Source organism: Pseudophryne corroboree, chromosome 2 (assembly GCF_028390025.1).
Source record: "Pseudophryne corroboree isolate aPseCor3 chromosome 2, aPseCor3.hap2, whole genome shotgun sequence".
Classification (NCBI taxonomy): domain Eukaryota; kingdom Metazoa; phylum Chordata; class Amphibia; order Anura; family Myobatrachidae; genus Pseudophryne; species Pseudophryne corroboree.
Window position 1 is genome coordinate 557,706,433 of NC_086445.1, and position 12,780 is coordinate 557,719,212.

Below are 12,780 nucleotides of genomic sequence, written 5' to 3' on the forward strand. Positions count from 1 at the left end.
TGGCTGCATTTGTAGAATGATTGTCTCCTCCATGTCACTGTGTTAATGTGGTTGCGTAGGGATGCTGGTACCAGTACTAGAATCTGGGGAACAATAAATTTAGATGTTAGTTATCCATATGTGTTTTACATTGTTCAAAAACAAGAATCATGGAACACAGGTATTTGAATGTTGTTTTCAGATATTCAGCATAGCAACATCATCACTCATAATTTATACACATACATATGCCTGTTTATGACAAATGTGTGTGGTTACTTCATTGTGAATGAAAGCACATGAGTTGTTTCGTAGATCAGACAAACTGCACCTTACAAACACATGTAACCACATAATGTGTTGCCTTGTAGTGTCTAAACCAAAAACCTAGTAATCTTATTGTATGTTGGTGGCAATGTTAGCTAAACACACACATTAAACTGAGGTTTCCAACCTTACTATTTGAGAAGCTTACACATGTGTTTCTGTTGCAGCATCTTACAAACAATCTGCTACTGTATGGCTGAAGTGGACATACATATCTCTACTGGAAGTAGACAAGGCATTTTGGCTTGGGTTCCATTTGATGTTTTTGTGACATCGGTAAGTAGCACTGATTTTGCAGCTTGTCGACTTATTAAAAAATGGATTGGATTATTACGAGATGACTAATATATTTGTTGGTTTCAGATTCTTACTAACCATCCAGATGAGGAGAATGTGATTTGCGTCTTGGAGGTGTGTCCAAAATTTGCAGTGGTGGTACCAAAGAAACTGCAGACAATCTTCGTGGCGGGGTAGCCTGCTGTGTTTGGGAGTGGCCATCAGACCAGCCTTTCTTTGTTGGCACATGTGTCCTTCTTTGTTGGGGTTCAGGTGGCCACCTTCTGCTGCTCAAGACTTCTATTGAGGGATCTATTATTTAAAGTAAAAAAATTGGTATGGCCATACCTTTACAAAGTTAACCTGTACTACAATGGACACTTTACCTGCTTCCGCAGCATCATCATCATCCTCAGATGTCATGGGACTGACTGCAGGATGAGCAGTAGAGCTTTTTTTCAACACGGTAAATAAGGATATAATGTATAATTGTTCATTACTAATGCTATTGTTGTTAAATCAAACCATTATTTTGATAAGCATTACATGTCAAAAAATTGTCTATGTTTAATGGCGAAAATATCCAAAATTTTAATTAAAAAAAATACAGATGCAATATGGAAAGTGCTACACTGGAAATAATGTACAGGACACAAACATCGGACACAATCACAAATACATACTCTAACAAGCCAAAATACACACAATTTGATTTGTACATCTAATGTCAGTAATTTACAATGTAATACAGAAATTGGTCACTGATGTGTCAATACAAGCACACACTAGCACAATAACAGCAAATACATACGTTCATCATTGATTAGAAATCAGTACAAACATAATAGTAATATAACTAAGTCAGCTGGGTTGTGTCAGGGTACAAATACAACCTCTAAATGGGCCAAAAAAAATGGGTTGGTCTTCCACCTGAATACATTCTGGACAAATGAAATCACACATATAAGTGGTTGCAAAGTGACTTTGCACTACTCCAGCCCAATCTAAAAACCTAAGGAAAACCATTACTCACAAGATAAAGGACACAATTACTGCTGTACAGTTCAATGACACACCAAGTCAACACACACATGGAAAATTAAATGTGACCAAACAACATGACATACAATAAAGTACTATGTTACACTGACTTTTGCATAAAATATTACCAAAAAAATATATTTTTATGATGCGCACTTGGAGATAGTATTAATGTGTAACGTCACATGATACCCCCCCCCCCCCAAAAAAAAAAACATAATGTAAAGAATAAAACACATACTCACCATCCTTCCTGGCCTGATCGGAATCCCGGACATGGGCACTTCAGGAGGTATTAAACTCCGCATGGGCTCCTCATAGTCCAGATATCTGGTAATAAAGGGCTGTCCACCCCCGGTTTTGCGTGCCGACTTCGCCTCCTTGGCCATTTTGGACTTGACACGCTGCTTTATGTCATAGTACCGTTTGCGGCACGTGTCCTCCGTCCACTTGACCACCCCCTCACTATTTACAGCAGAAACTACTTTCGCCCACAACACCGTCTTCTTCCGTGTTGCCACCATGGCGGACTCAGGCCCAAATAGCTGCTGGTGATACCTCATCAGCTCCCACACCAATGCCACATTTTCAGCATAACTATATTTTAACATTCCGCCCAGTCTTCGTAGTGGTGCGTGGCTGCGGAGCTGTCTGACTGTCACTATCACTGTCACTTGAGGCTGCTGCTGCAACCTCACCCACCTCCTCCACCTCACTAACGTCACTCTCACTCACCTCCTCAACCTGACCAACCTCCTCCCCCTCACTCACACCCTCCACCTCACTCACCTCACTCACCTCTGACTCACACACTATCACTGCACAACACACACACAAACAAACAAACACTGACAAGGGACTATAAATAAAAAAAACTAGGACAAAAAATGAGACAATACCAAAACAAAACAAGACTACAAGAATGACAAGACTACTTTCAAACACAATACTACACTCAGAAATCGCAAACCAAACTCATCACCAAACCAACTACTCACCAACCTCCACAGCACAACCTCCCTCCTCACCACTAACTAAACCCACGAGGTACGGACTGTTTGGGGCGTATTTATATGGTTGCACACAGACACTCCTACATCGGAAACAAAACCAATCACGAACGAGGATGAAAATCGAAACTAAAAGTGAAAATGCGGCCGTGGTTGAAAAAAAACACTGCCGCGTTGTACTTTGAAAAAAACAAGTAAAAACAACCAAAACACGAACGCAAACATCATTGCCAGACATAAATTGAGCAAAAAAATACGACTGCTATTGACATCGGAAAATACGAAACTCGACAAATAATAAATAAATAAATCGACAGCTTCGTAAATTAGCATATATAGATTCAAAAAGTTGCATGAAAATGCACCCGATAAAAAATGAGTTTAAACACAACACAAATCGACTCAAACATGATTATTAGTAAATATACCCCCCGGTCTTTGAGTAAGAAAGTGGCTGGAGAAAACAGAAGTGGATCTTCTGGGTCGTTGGAAACTTAAGTCAAGGGCGTTGAACTGACAATTGCTGAGATTGTGATATGGTATGTATTCACCCCTGAATGTATCCTGATATCTGAGGCTTTGTGTTCTAGTACAAATGTATCACTTTCAGGAAAGTTCCAATCTGTCATGTACAAGAATTCAGGTTCTCTGAGCCATGAAGTGTTTTAAAGGAGACTGGCTGAGACGGCTCTTGTAGCATGGTCTGCAGGATTGTGAACAGTAGATACATATTGCCTAATTCAGACTGGATCGCTAAAGCAGCAGCAATCGCAGTCTAAATCATTTTGTGGAGTGTGCCCGCGCACCCCGGGAGCCCAGTCAGATGCTAAAAGCATCTCTGGGCTGTGATCGCCTCTGCCTGATTGACAGGCAGAGGTGGTCGCAGGGCGGGAGGGGGCGTGACAAGAGTGTTAGAACGCCGTTGGTGGGGCATGATCTGGACAACGGAGGTGTGTCCGGAACGTTGCAGCCGCTGCGACCCGGGACGCGGCTATTAAATTTTGCACATCTACGATCAGATATGAATGACACCCATAGTGCCAGTGTTTTGGATTGGTGGATCTCCTGATTTGTAGCACCCGATTGCTGATATAAAATGCAGTCATCTGGTGTCGTTGCAAATGTAGTTTATCATTACTTTACTGTCTGTGTAGAATTCTGTTCCTGAGAGTTCGATTGACAACTCAGATTAAATGAGTTCAGCTAATTCTACAGCTAGTATTGCAGCACAAAGTTCTAGTATGGATGCAGTGTGCTCTAGGTGTGGTGCTAACTTCACTGTGATCATGCCAAATTCAATATGTCCTTTAATGTCCACAGTTTTAACATACGTAACAGCAGTGATTGCTTGGTTTAAAACATCAGAGATTGAACATACTGTACTGTAGTCTCTGTTTTGTAATTCTGCAGAAGGCACAGGAGCATATGGAAGTGTAATATAAAGGTTGGTTACGGTGAATGGAGAAGCTTTCCACTGTTCCCACAAATCCCTTTTCTGTGGAGGTAGTGGGGTGTCCCAGTCATATGACTCACAGGTTTGGTCTCTGAGCAGGACTTTACATTGGATAGTGACATGATCTGCAAATTCTAAGGGGTCATACAAGCTGTTTATAGCTGACAAGATACCTCTGCGGTGGAAATGTCTTTCTACACTGGAGTCAGATTTTAAGTCCCATATGAGTCCAAAGCAACGTTGAGCTGGTGGAGAATTTGTTCCTAAATCCAAATTACTTAAGCCACTGGTATGATTTTGGAAAGGGGGGGCTTCCATCACTGAGATTAGAAAAGGCAAGCATTTCCTGAGCTCTTTTGATGAGATTGATTGCATTTTCATCTGCTAGCATAGATTTTAAACAGTCATCTATGTATATATCTTTTTATATGAGTTGTCTAACATCAGAACGCTCTGAAGCTGTACATCTGAGTCCATAGATGGCAACTGCAGGGTAAAGGCTGTTACCAAATATGTGTACCCTCATGCAGTACTTCACAATACTGTATCTTTAGAAGGGTCATTGGGGTATATTTACTAAGCTGCCGATTTTGACCGATTTGGTGTTTTTTGTTCAAAGTGTCATCTCGGGAATTTACTAAACTCAAATCTCGGCAGTGATGAGGGCATTCGTATTTTTTTTACGGCTGTATAGTAAAAATATGAATGAATACACCATCGGTCAAACGCGGCTATTTATGTATAGAACTCGGTCATTTACTATGCATTCGTATTTGAAATCTCTACCGTGAAAATGCATGTGCCACCGGGAAAAGATACAAATCGTAAAAAAAAAAGACTAAAAAAAAGTAGACCTGCTTTTGAGAAGCGTGTTTACATGTGTTTCCAATAGTGATGAGCGGGTTCGGATCCTCGGGATCCGAACCCGCCCGAAGCCGAACCCGCCCGAACTTCACCTTTTTTTTCCCGGGTCCGAGCAACTCGGATCCTCCCGTCTTGCTCAGCTAACCCGAGCGCGCCCAAACGTCATCATCCCGCGGTCGGATTCTCGCGAGATTCGTATTCTATATAAGGAGCCGCGCGTCACCGCCATTTTTCACTCGTGCATTGGAGATGATCGTGAGAGGACGTGGCTGGCGTCCTCTCAGTTTCTGTGTTCATTGGGCTGCAAATTGTGCTGCAAATATCTGTGCTCAGTGTGCTGCAAATATCTGTGCTCAGTGTGCTGCAAGTGCAAATATCTACGTTCTCTGCCTGAAAAACGCTCCATATCTGACTGTGCTCAGTGCGCTGCAAATATCTGTGCTCAGTGTGCTAATTGCTTTATTGTGGGAACTGGGGACCAGCAGTATTATATAGTAGGAGGACAGTGCAGAGTTTTGCTGACCAGTGACCAGTGACCACCAGTATTATACGTTCTCTGCCTGAAAAACGCTCCATATCTGTGCTGCATTGTAGTATATAGTAGGAGGACAGTGCAGAATTTTGCTGACCACCAGTATAACTATATATATAGCAGTACGGTACAGTAGTCCACTGCTCTATCTACCTCTGTGTCGTCAAGTATACTATCCATCCCTACCTGTGGTGTATTTCAGTTTTGCACAGTTTGCTGACCACCAGTTTACACTATATAGCAGTACTGTACAGAAAGCCACTGCTCTACCTACCTCTGTGTTGTCAAGTATACTATCCATCCATACCTGTGGTGCATTTCAGTTTTGCACAGTTAACTGACCACCAGTATATACTATATAGCAGTACAGTACAGAAGGCCACTGCTCTATCTACCTCTGTGTCGTCGAGTATACTATCCATCCCTGTGGTGCATTTCAATTTTGCAGTTAGCTGACCACCAGTATATACTATATAGCAGTACGGTACAGAAGGCCACTGCTCTACCTACCTCTGTGTCGTCAAGTATACTATCCTTCCATACCTGTGGTGCATTTCAGTTTTGCACAGTTAGCTGACCACCAGTTTATACTATATAGCAATACGGTAAAGTAGGCCACTGCTCTACCTACCTCTGTGTCGTCAAGTATACTATCCATTCATACCTGTGGTGCATTTCAGTTTTGCACAGTTTGCTGACCACCAGTATAACTATATAGCAGTATGGTACAGAAGGCCACTGCTCTACCTACCTCTGTGTCGTCAAGTATACTATCCATCCATACCTGTGGTGCATTTCAGTTTTGCACAGTTTGCTGACCACCAGTATATACTATAAAGCAGTACGGTACAGAAGGCCACTGCTCTACCTACATCTGTGTCATCAAGTATACTATCCATCCATACCTGTGGTGCATTTCAGTTTTGCTCAGTTTGCTGACCACCAGTATATACTATATAGCAGTACGTTACAGTAGGCCACTGCTCTACCTACCTCTGTGTCGTCAAGTATACTATCCATCCATACCTGTGGTGCATTTCAGTTGTGCGCAGTATATATAGTAGTAGGCCATTGATATCGATATATTACTGGCATATAATTCCACACATTAAAAAATGGAGAACAAAAATGTGGAGTGTAAAATAGGGAAAGATCAAGATCCACTTCCACCTCGTGCTGAAGCTGCTGCCACTAGTCATGGCCGAGACGATGAAATGCCATCAATGTCATCTACCAAGGCCGATGCCCAATGTCATAGTAGAGAGCATGTAAAATCCAAAAAAACAAAGCTCAGTAAAATGACCCAAAAATCTAAATCAAAATCGTCTGAGGAGAAGCGTAAAATTGCCAATGTGCCATTTACGACACGGAGTGGCAAGGAACGGCTGAGGCCCTGGCCTATGTTCAAGGCTAGTGGTTCAGCTTCACCTAAGGATGAAAGCACTCATCCTCCTGCTAGAAAACTTAAAAGAGTTAAGATGGCAAAAGCACAGCAAAGAACTGTGCGTTCTTCTAAATCACAAATCCCCAAGGAGAGTCCAATTGTGTCGGTTGCGATGCCTGACCTTCCCAACACTGGACGGGAAGAGGTTGCGCCCTCCACCATTTGCACGCCCCCTGCAAGTGCTGGAAGGAGCACCCGCAGTCCAGTTCCTGATAGTTAAATTGAAGATGTCACTGTTGAAGTACACCAGGATGAGGATATGGGTGTTGCTGGCGCTGGGGATGAAATTGACAAGGAGGATTCTGATGGTGAGGTGGTTTGTTTAAGTCAGGCATCCGGGGAGACACCTGTTGTCCATGGGACGAATATGGCCATTGACATGCCTGGTCAAAATACAAAAAAAATCACCTCTTCGGTGTGGAATTATTTCAACAGAAATGCGGACAACTGGTGTCAAGCCGTGTGTTGCCTTTGTCAAGCTGTAATAAGTAGGGGTAAGGACGTTAACCACCTAGGAACATCCTCCCTTATACGTCACCTGGACCGCATTCATCAGAAGTCAGTGACAAGTTCAAAAACTTTGGATGACAGCGGAAGCAGTCCACTGACCACTAAATCCCTTCCTCTTGTAACCAAGCTCCTGCAAACCACACCACCAACTCCCTCAGTGTCAATTTCCTCCTTACACAGGAAAGCCAATCGTCCTGCAGGCCATGTCACTGTCAAGTCTGACGAGTCCTCTCCTGCCTGGGATTCCTCCGATGCATCCTTGAGTGTAACGCCTACTGCTGCTGGCACTGCTATTGTTGCTGCTGGGACTCGATCGTCATCCCAGAGGGGAAGTTGGAAGACCACTTGTACTACTTCCAGTAAGCAATTGACTGTCCAACAGTCCTTTGCGAGGAAGATGAAATATCACAGCCTTGGCAGCCTGGATGGTAAGAAACGTGTTTCCATTATCCACCGTCAATTCACAGGGAACTAGAGACTTGATTGAGGTACTGTGTCCCCGGTACCAAATACCATCTAGGTTCCATTTCTCTAGGCAGGCGATACCGAAAATGTACACAGACGTCAGAAAAAGAGTCACCAGTGCCCTAAAAAATGCAGTTGTACCCAATGTCCACTTAACCACGGACATGTGGACAAGTGGAGCAGGGCAGACTCAGGGCTATAGGACTGTGACAGCCCACTGGGTAGATGTATTGCATCCCGCAGCAAGAACAGCAGCGGCGGCACCTGTAGCAGCATCTCGCAAACGCCAACTCGTTCCTAGGCAGGCTACGCTTTGTATCACCGCTTTCCATAAGAGGCACACAGCTGACAACCTCTTACGGAAACTGAGGAACATCATCGCAGAATGGCTTACCCCAATTGGACTCTCCTTGGGATTTGTGACATCGGACAACGCCACCAATATTGTGCGTGCATTACATCTGGGCAAATTCCAGAACCGTCCCATGTTTTGCACATACATTGAATTTGGTGGTGCAGAATTATTTAAAAAACGACAGGGGCGTGCAAGAGATGCTGTCGGTGGCCCGAAGAATTCCGGGCCACTTTCGGCATTCAGCCACCACGTAACGAAGACTGGAGCACCAGCAAACACTCCTGAACCTGTCCTGCCATCATCTGAAACAAGAGGTGGTAACGAGGTGGAATTCAACCCTCTATATGCTTGAGAGGATGGAGGAGCAGCAAAAGGCCATTCGAGCCTATACATCTACCTACGATATAGGCAAAGGAGGGGGAATCCACCTGACTCAAGCGCAGTGGAGAATGATTTCAACGTTGTGCACGGTTCTGCAACCCTTTGAACTTGCCACACGTGAAGTCAGTTCAGACACTGCCAGCCTGAGTCAGGTCATTCCCCTCACCAGGCTTTTGCAGAAGAAGCTGGAAACTTTGAAGGAGGAGCTAAAACATAGCAATTCCGCTGGGCATGTGGGACTTGTGGATGGAGCCCTTAATTCGCTTAACTAGGATTCACGGGTGGTCAATCTGTTGAAATCAGAGCACTACATTTTGGCCACCATGCTCGATCCTAGATTTAAAACCTACGTTGTATCTCTCTATCCGGCAGGCACAAGTCTGTAGAGGTTCAAAGACCTGCTGGTGAGAAAATTGTCAAGTATAGCGGAACGTGACCCATCAACAGCTCCTCCTTCACATTCTCCCACAACTGGGGGTGCGAGGAAATGGCTAAGAATTCCGAAGCACACCCGCTGGCGGTGATGCAGGGCAGTCTGGAGCGAGTGCTGACATCTGGTCCGGACTGAAGGACCTGCCAACGATTACTGACATGTCGTCTACTGTCACTGCATAGGATTCTGTCATCATTGAAAGAATGGTGGAGGATTATATGAGTGACCGCATCCAAGTAGGCACGTCAGACAGTCCGTACGTATACTGGCAGGAAAAAGAGGCAATTTGGAGGCCCTTGCACAAACTGGCTTTATTTTACCTAAGTTGCCCCCCCTCCAGTGTGTACTCTGAAAGAGTGTTTAGTGCAGCCGCTCACCTTGTCAGCAATCGGCGTACAAGGTTACTTCCAGAAAATGTGGAGAAGATGATGTTCATCAAAATGAATTATTATCAATTCCTCCGTGGAGACATTCACCAGCAATTGCCTCCAGAAAGTACACAGGGACCTGAGATGGTGGATTCCAGTGGGGACGAATTAATAATCTGTGAGGAGGGGGATGTACACAGTGAAAGGGGTGAGGAATCAGATGAGGAGGAGGAGGTGGACATCTTGCCTCTGTAGAGCCAGTTTGTGCAAGGAGAAATTGATTGCTTCTTTTTTGGTGGGGGCCCAAACCAACCAGTCATTTCCGTTACAGTCGTGTGGCAGACCCTGTGGCTGAAATGATGGGTTTGTTAAAGTGTGCATGTCCTGTTTATACAACATAAGGGTGGGTGGGAGGGCCCAAGGACAATTCCATCTTGCACCTCTTTTTTCTTTCATTTATCTTTGCATCATGTGCTGTTTGGGGACTATTTTTTAAATCTGCCATCCTGTCTGACACTGCAGTGCCACTCCTAGATGGGCCAGGTGTTTGTGTCGGCCACTTGGGTTGCTTAGCTTAGCCATCCAGCGACCTTGGTGCACCTCTTTTTTCATTGCATCATGTGCTGTTTGGGGACTATTTTTTAAATCTGCCATCCTGTCTGACACTGCAGTGCCACTCCTAGATGGGCCAGGTGTTTGTGTCGGCCACTTGGGTCGCTTAGCTTAGTCACACAGCGACCTCATTGCGCCTCTTTTTTTCTTTGCATCATGTGCTGTTTGGGGACTATTTTTTTAAATCTGCCATCCTGTCTGACACTGCAGTGCCACTTCTAGATGGTCCAGGTGTTTGTGTCGGCCACTTGGGTCGCTTAGCTTATTCACACAGCTACCTCATTGCGCCTCTTTTTTTCTTTGCATCATGTGCTGTTTGGGGACTATTTTTTAAATCTGCCATCCTGTCTGACACTGCAGTGCCACTCCTAGATGGGCCAGGTGTTTGTGTCGGCCACTTGGGTCGCTTAGCTTAGTCATCCAGCGACCTCGGTGCAAATTTTAGGACTAAAAATAATATTGTGAGGTGTGAGGTGTTTAGAATAGGCTGAAAATGAGTGGAAATTATGGTTATTGAGGTTAATAATACTATGGTATCAAAATGACCCCCAAATTCTATGATTGAAGCTTTTTTTGAGGGTTTTTTGTAAAAAAAACACCCGAATCCAAAACACACCCGAATTCGACAAAAAAAATTCAGGGAGGTTTTGCCAAAACACGTCCGAATCCAAAACACGGCCTCGGAACCGAATCCAAACCCAAAAAATTTCCGGTGCACATCACTAGTTTCCAATTATACATTACTCACACCTGAATTTTTTGACCTTTAAAAAGGGACCCAAGAACATTTTTCACATCTCTCACTCTGAAATGGCTGCTGCAGTGTGTAGTACTGATTTCTTGTTTGCTGGTGGATACCTGAGACTGCTCCATGAGGCAACAATAAACCAGGGCCAGGAAAGTGAACATGGTCAGTAGGTTGTACAGGTTCCGCGTAGGCTGCGTAGGCCTCGTTTTTTTAGGGGGCATTTAAACTTGAACGCATTGGCCAATGACCAGGTAATACAGATGTTCCGGCTAAATAGAAGCAACATTTTCCATCGATATGACCTTGTCAAACTGGACCTAGACCCTGAGACAGCACGCTCTCGCTCTGTCTCAGGCCTGCACAAACCTCTGGCTGTGTTGCACTTTATGGCTACTGGCAGCTTCCAGGCTGTGACTGGCGATGTCATTGGTATCTCACAGCCCACCTTTTCAAAATATTTAATTCAGGTGAGTTAAAACATACATACATGTCTATGTCTAAGTGGTGCTTCTGTTATGTAATATAACACAGTATAGTATTGATTACAGGTCATGACACTCACCTTATATTTTGTAATGTCCACTCAGGTTTTGGATGTCTTGGATGCCCACATAGATGCCTCTATCTGCTTCCCTACCCAGGAGTCGCAGTGGCATGCAGTCAGGGTAGCTTTCTATGAGCTTGCTGGCATGCCCAATGTGCTGGGTGCCATAGATTGCACACACGTTGAGCTGAGCCCACCTAGGGGCAGGCAATATATTTATACCAGTAGATATCTGGTCCAATCCACTAATCTCCAGGTGGTTTGTGATGCAAATTTAACAATTATGAGTGTTGTTGCGGGTTACCCTGGCGGCTGCCATGACTCCTTCATCCTCAGTCAGTCATCCCTCTATGATAAGTTTGAGGCCGGACAAATGCCTGATGGCTGGCTGCTGGGTATGTTCCAAGTGTGTTGTGTGTATGTGTGAAAACTTCCACCTCCTTATTTTTTTATTTTATTTCCCATAAACCACATGTCCTAATTTTGCCTATATCTGTCTTTCAGGTGATGGTGGTTATGGCTGCTACTCTTGGCTCCTCACTCCATTATCCCAACCTGATTCTCCTGCTGAACACAATTATAATAATGCACATAAGTCCACGCGGAATGTGATAGAAAGATGTTTTGGGGTGCTGAAATCTAGGTTTCGGTGTCTGGATAAGTCTGCAGGGCTTTTGTTGTATAGTCCCTCAAAGGTGACTAGGATTGTGTTCTGCTGCTGTTTTCTTCATAACATGTGTTTGCGCCAACATCTGCCACATGTTGTTGATGAAGAAAACAGTCAGCAAGTAGGTGATTTAGAAACATCTGGCGACAGTGTGAGTACAGATGTAGGGAGGCAGGTATAGCAAGAAGTGATTCTGCGTTTTTTTAACGGTAAGTATTATTTAGTCATGAATAACCTTGCCTAACCACTATTATAAAATGTTTTATAGGTCTTAGTTATGTTTGTGTTGCGTTATTGTTTGTTATTTCTCATGTTGTTTACAATTAGGCAATAAAATGTATAACTTACACTGTCACTCATTAGCAAATTAAACAATACACATATTGCGTGTGAATAATTTATTACCTTGAACACAGGCATTTTTAGTGAAACAATTCCCAAAACATTATTTTTAAAGAACTATATGCTGTAGCCTTCATTTTTGTGTGCTGGGTGCAGAGGATTGGCCTGGTTCGTTGGTCCGTGTTCTGCTGGAGCGTCTAACTTGGGAGGTAACTGGGGTCTGGCTTGGTGTGGTTGTTCCCGAGCTTGAGCTTACTTGGTGTGATGCCAACACATTAAGGCTTTGGCTCAGGTTGTTTAGGCTTGCAGTGAGTTGTGTATTAGTAGCAGTGTTGTTGGCAATAATTCGGGAGAGGTTTTCGTTTATCAGTTGGTTGTGTTGAATAATTTGAATGAGGGCTTGTTGCTGCCGCTATTGGTCATCCATGA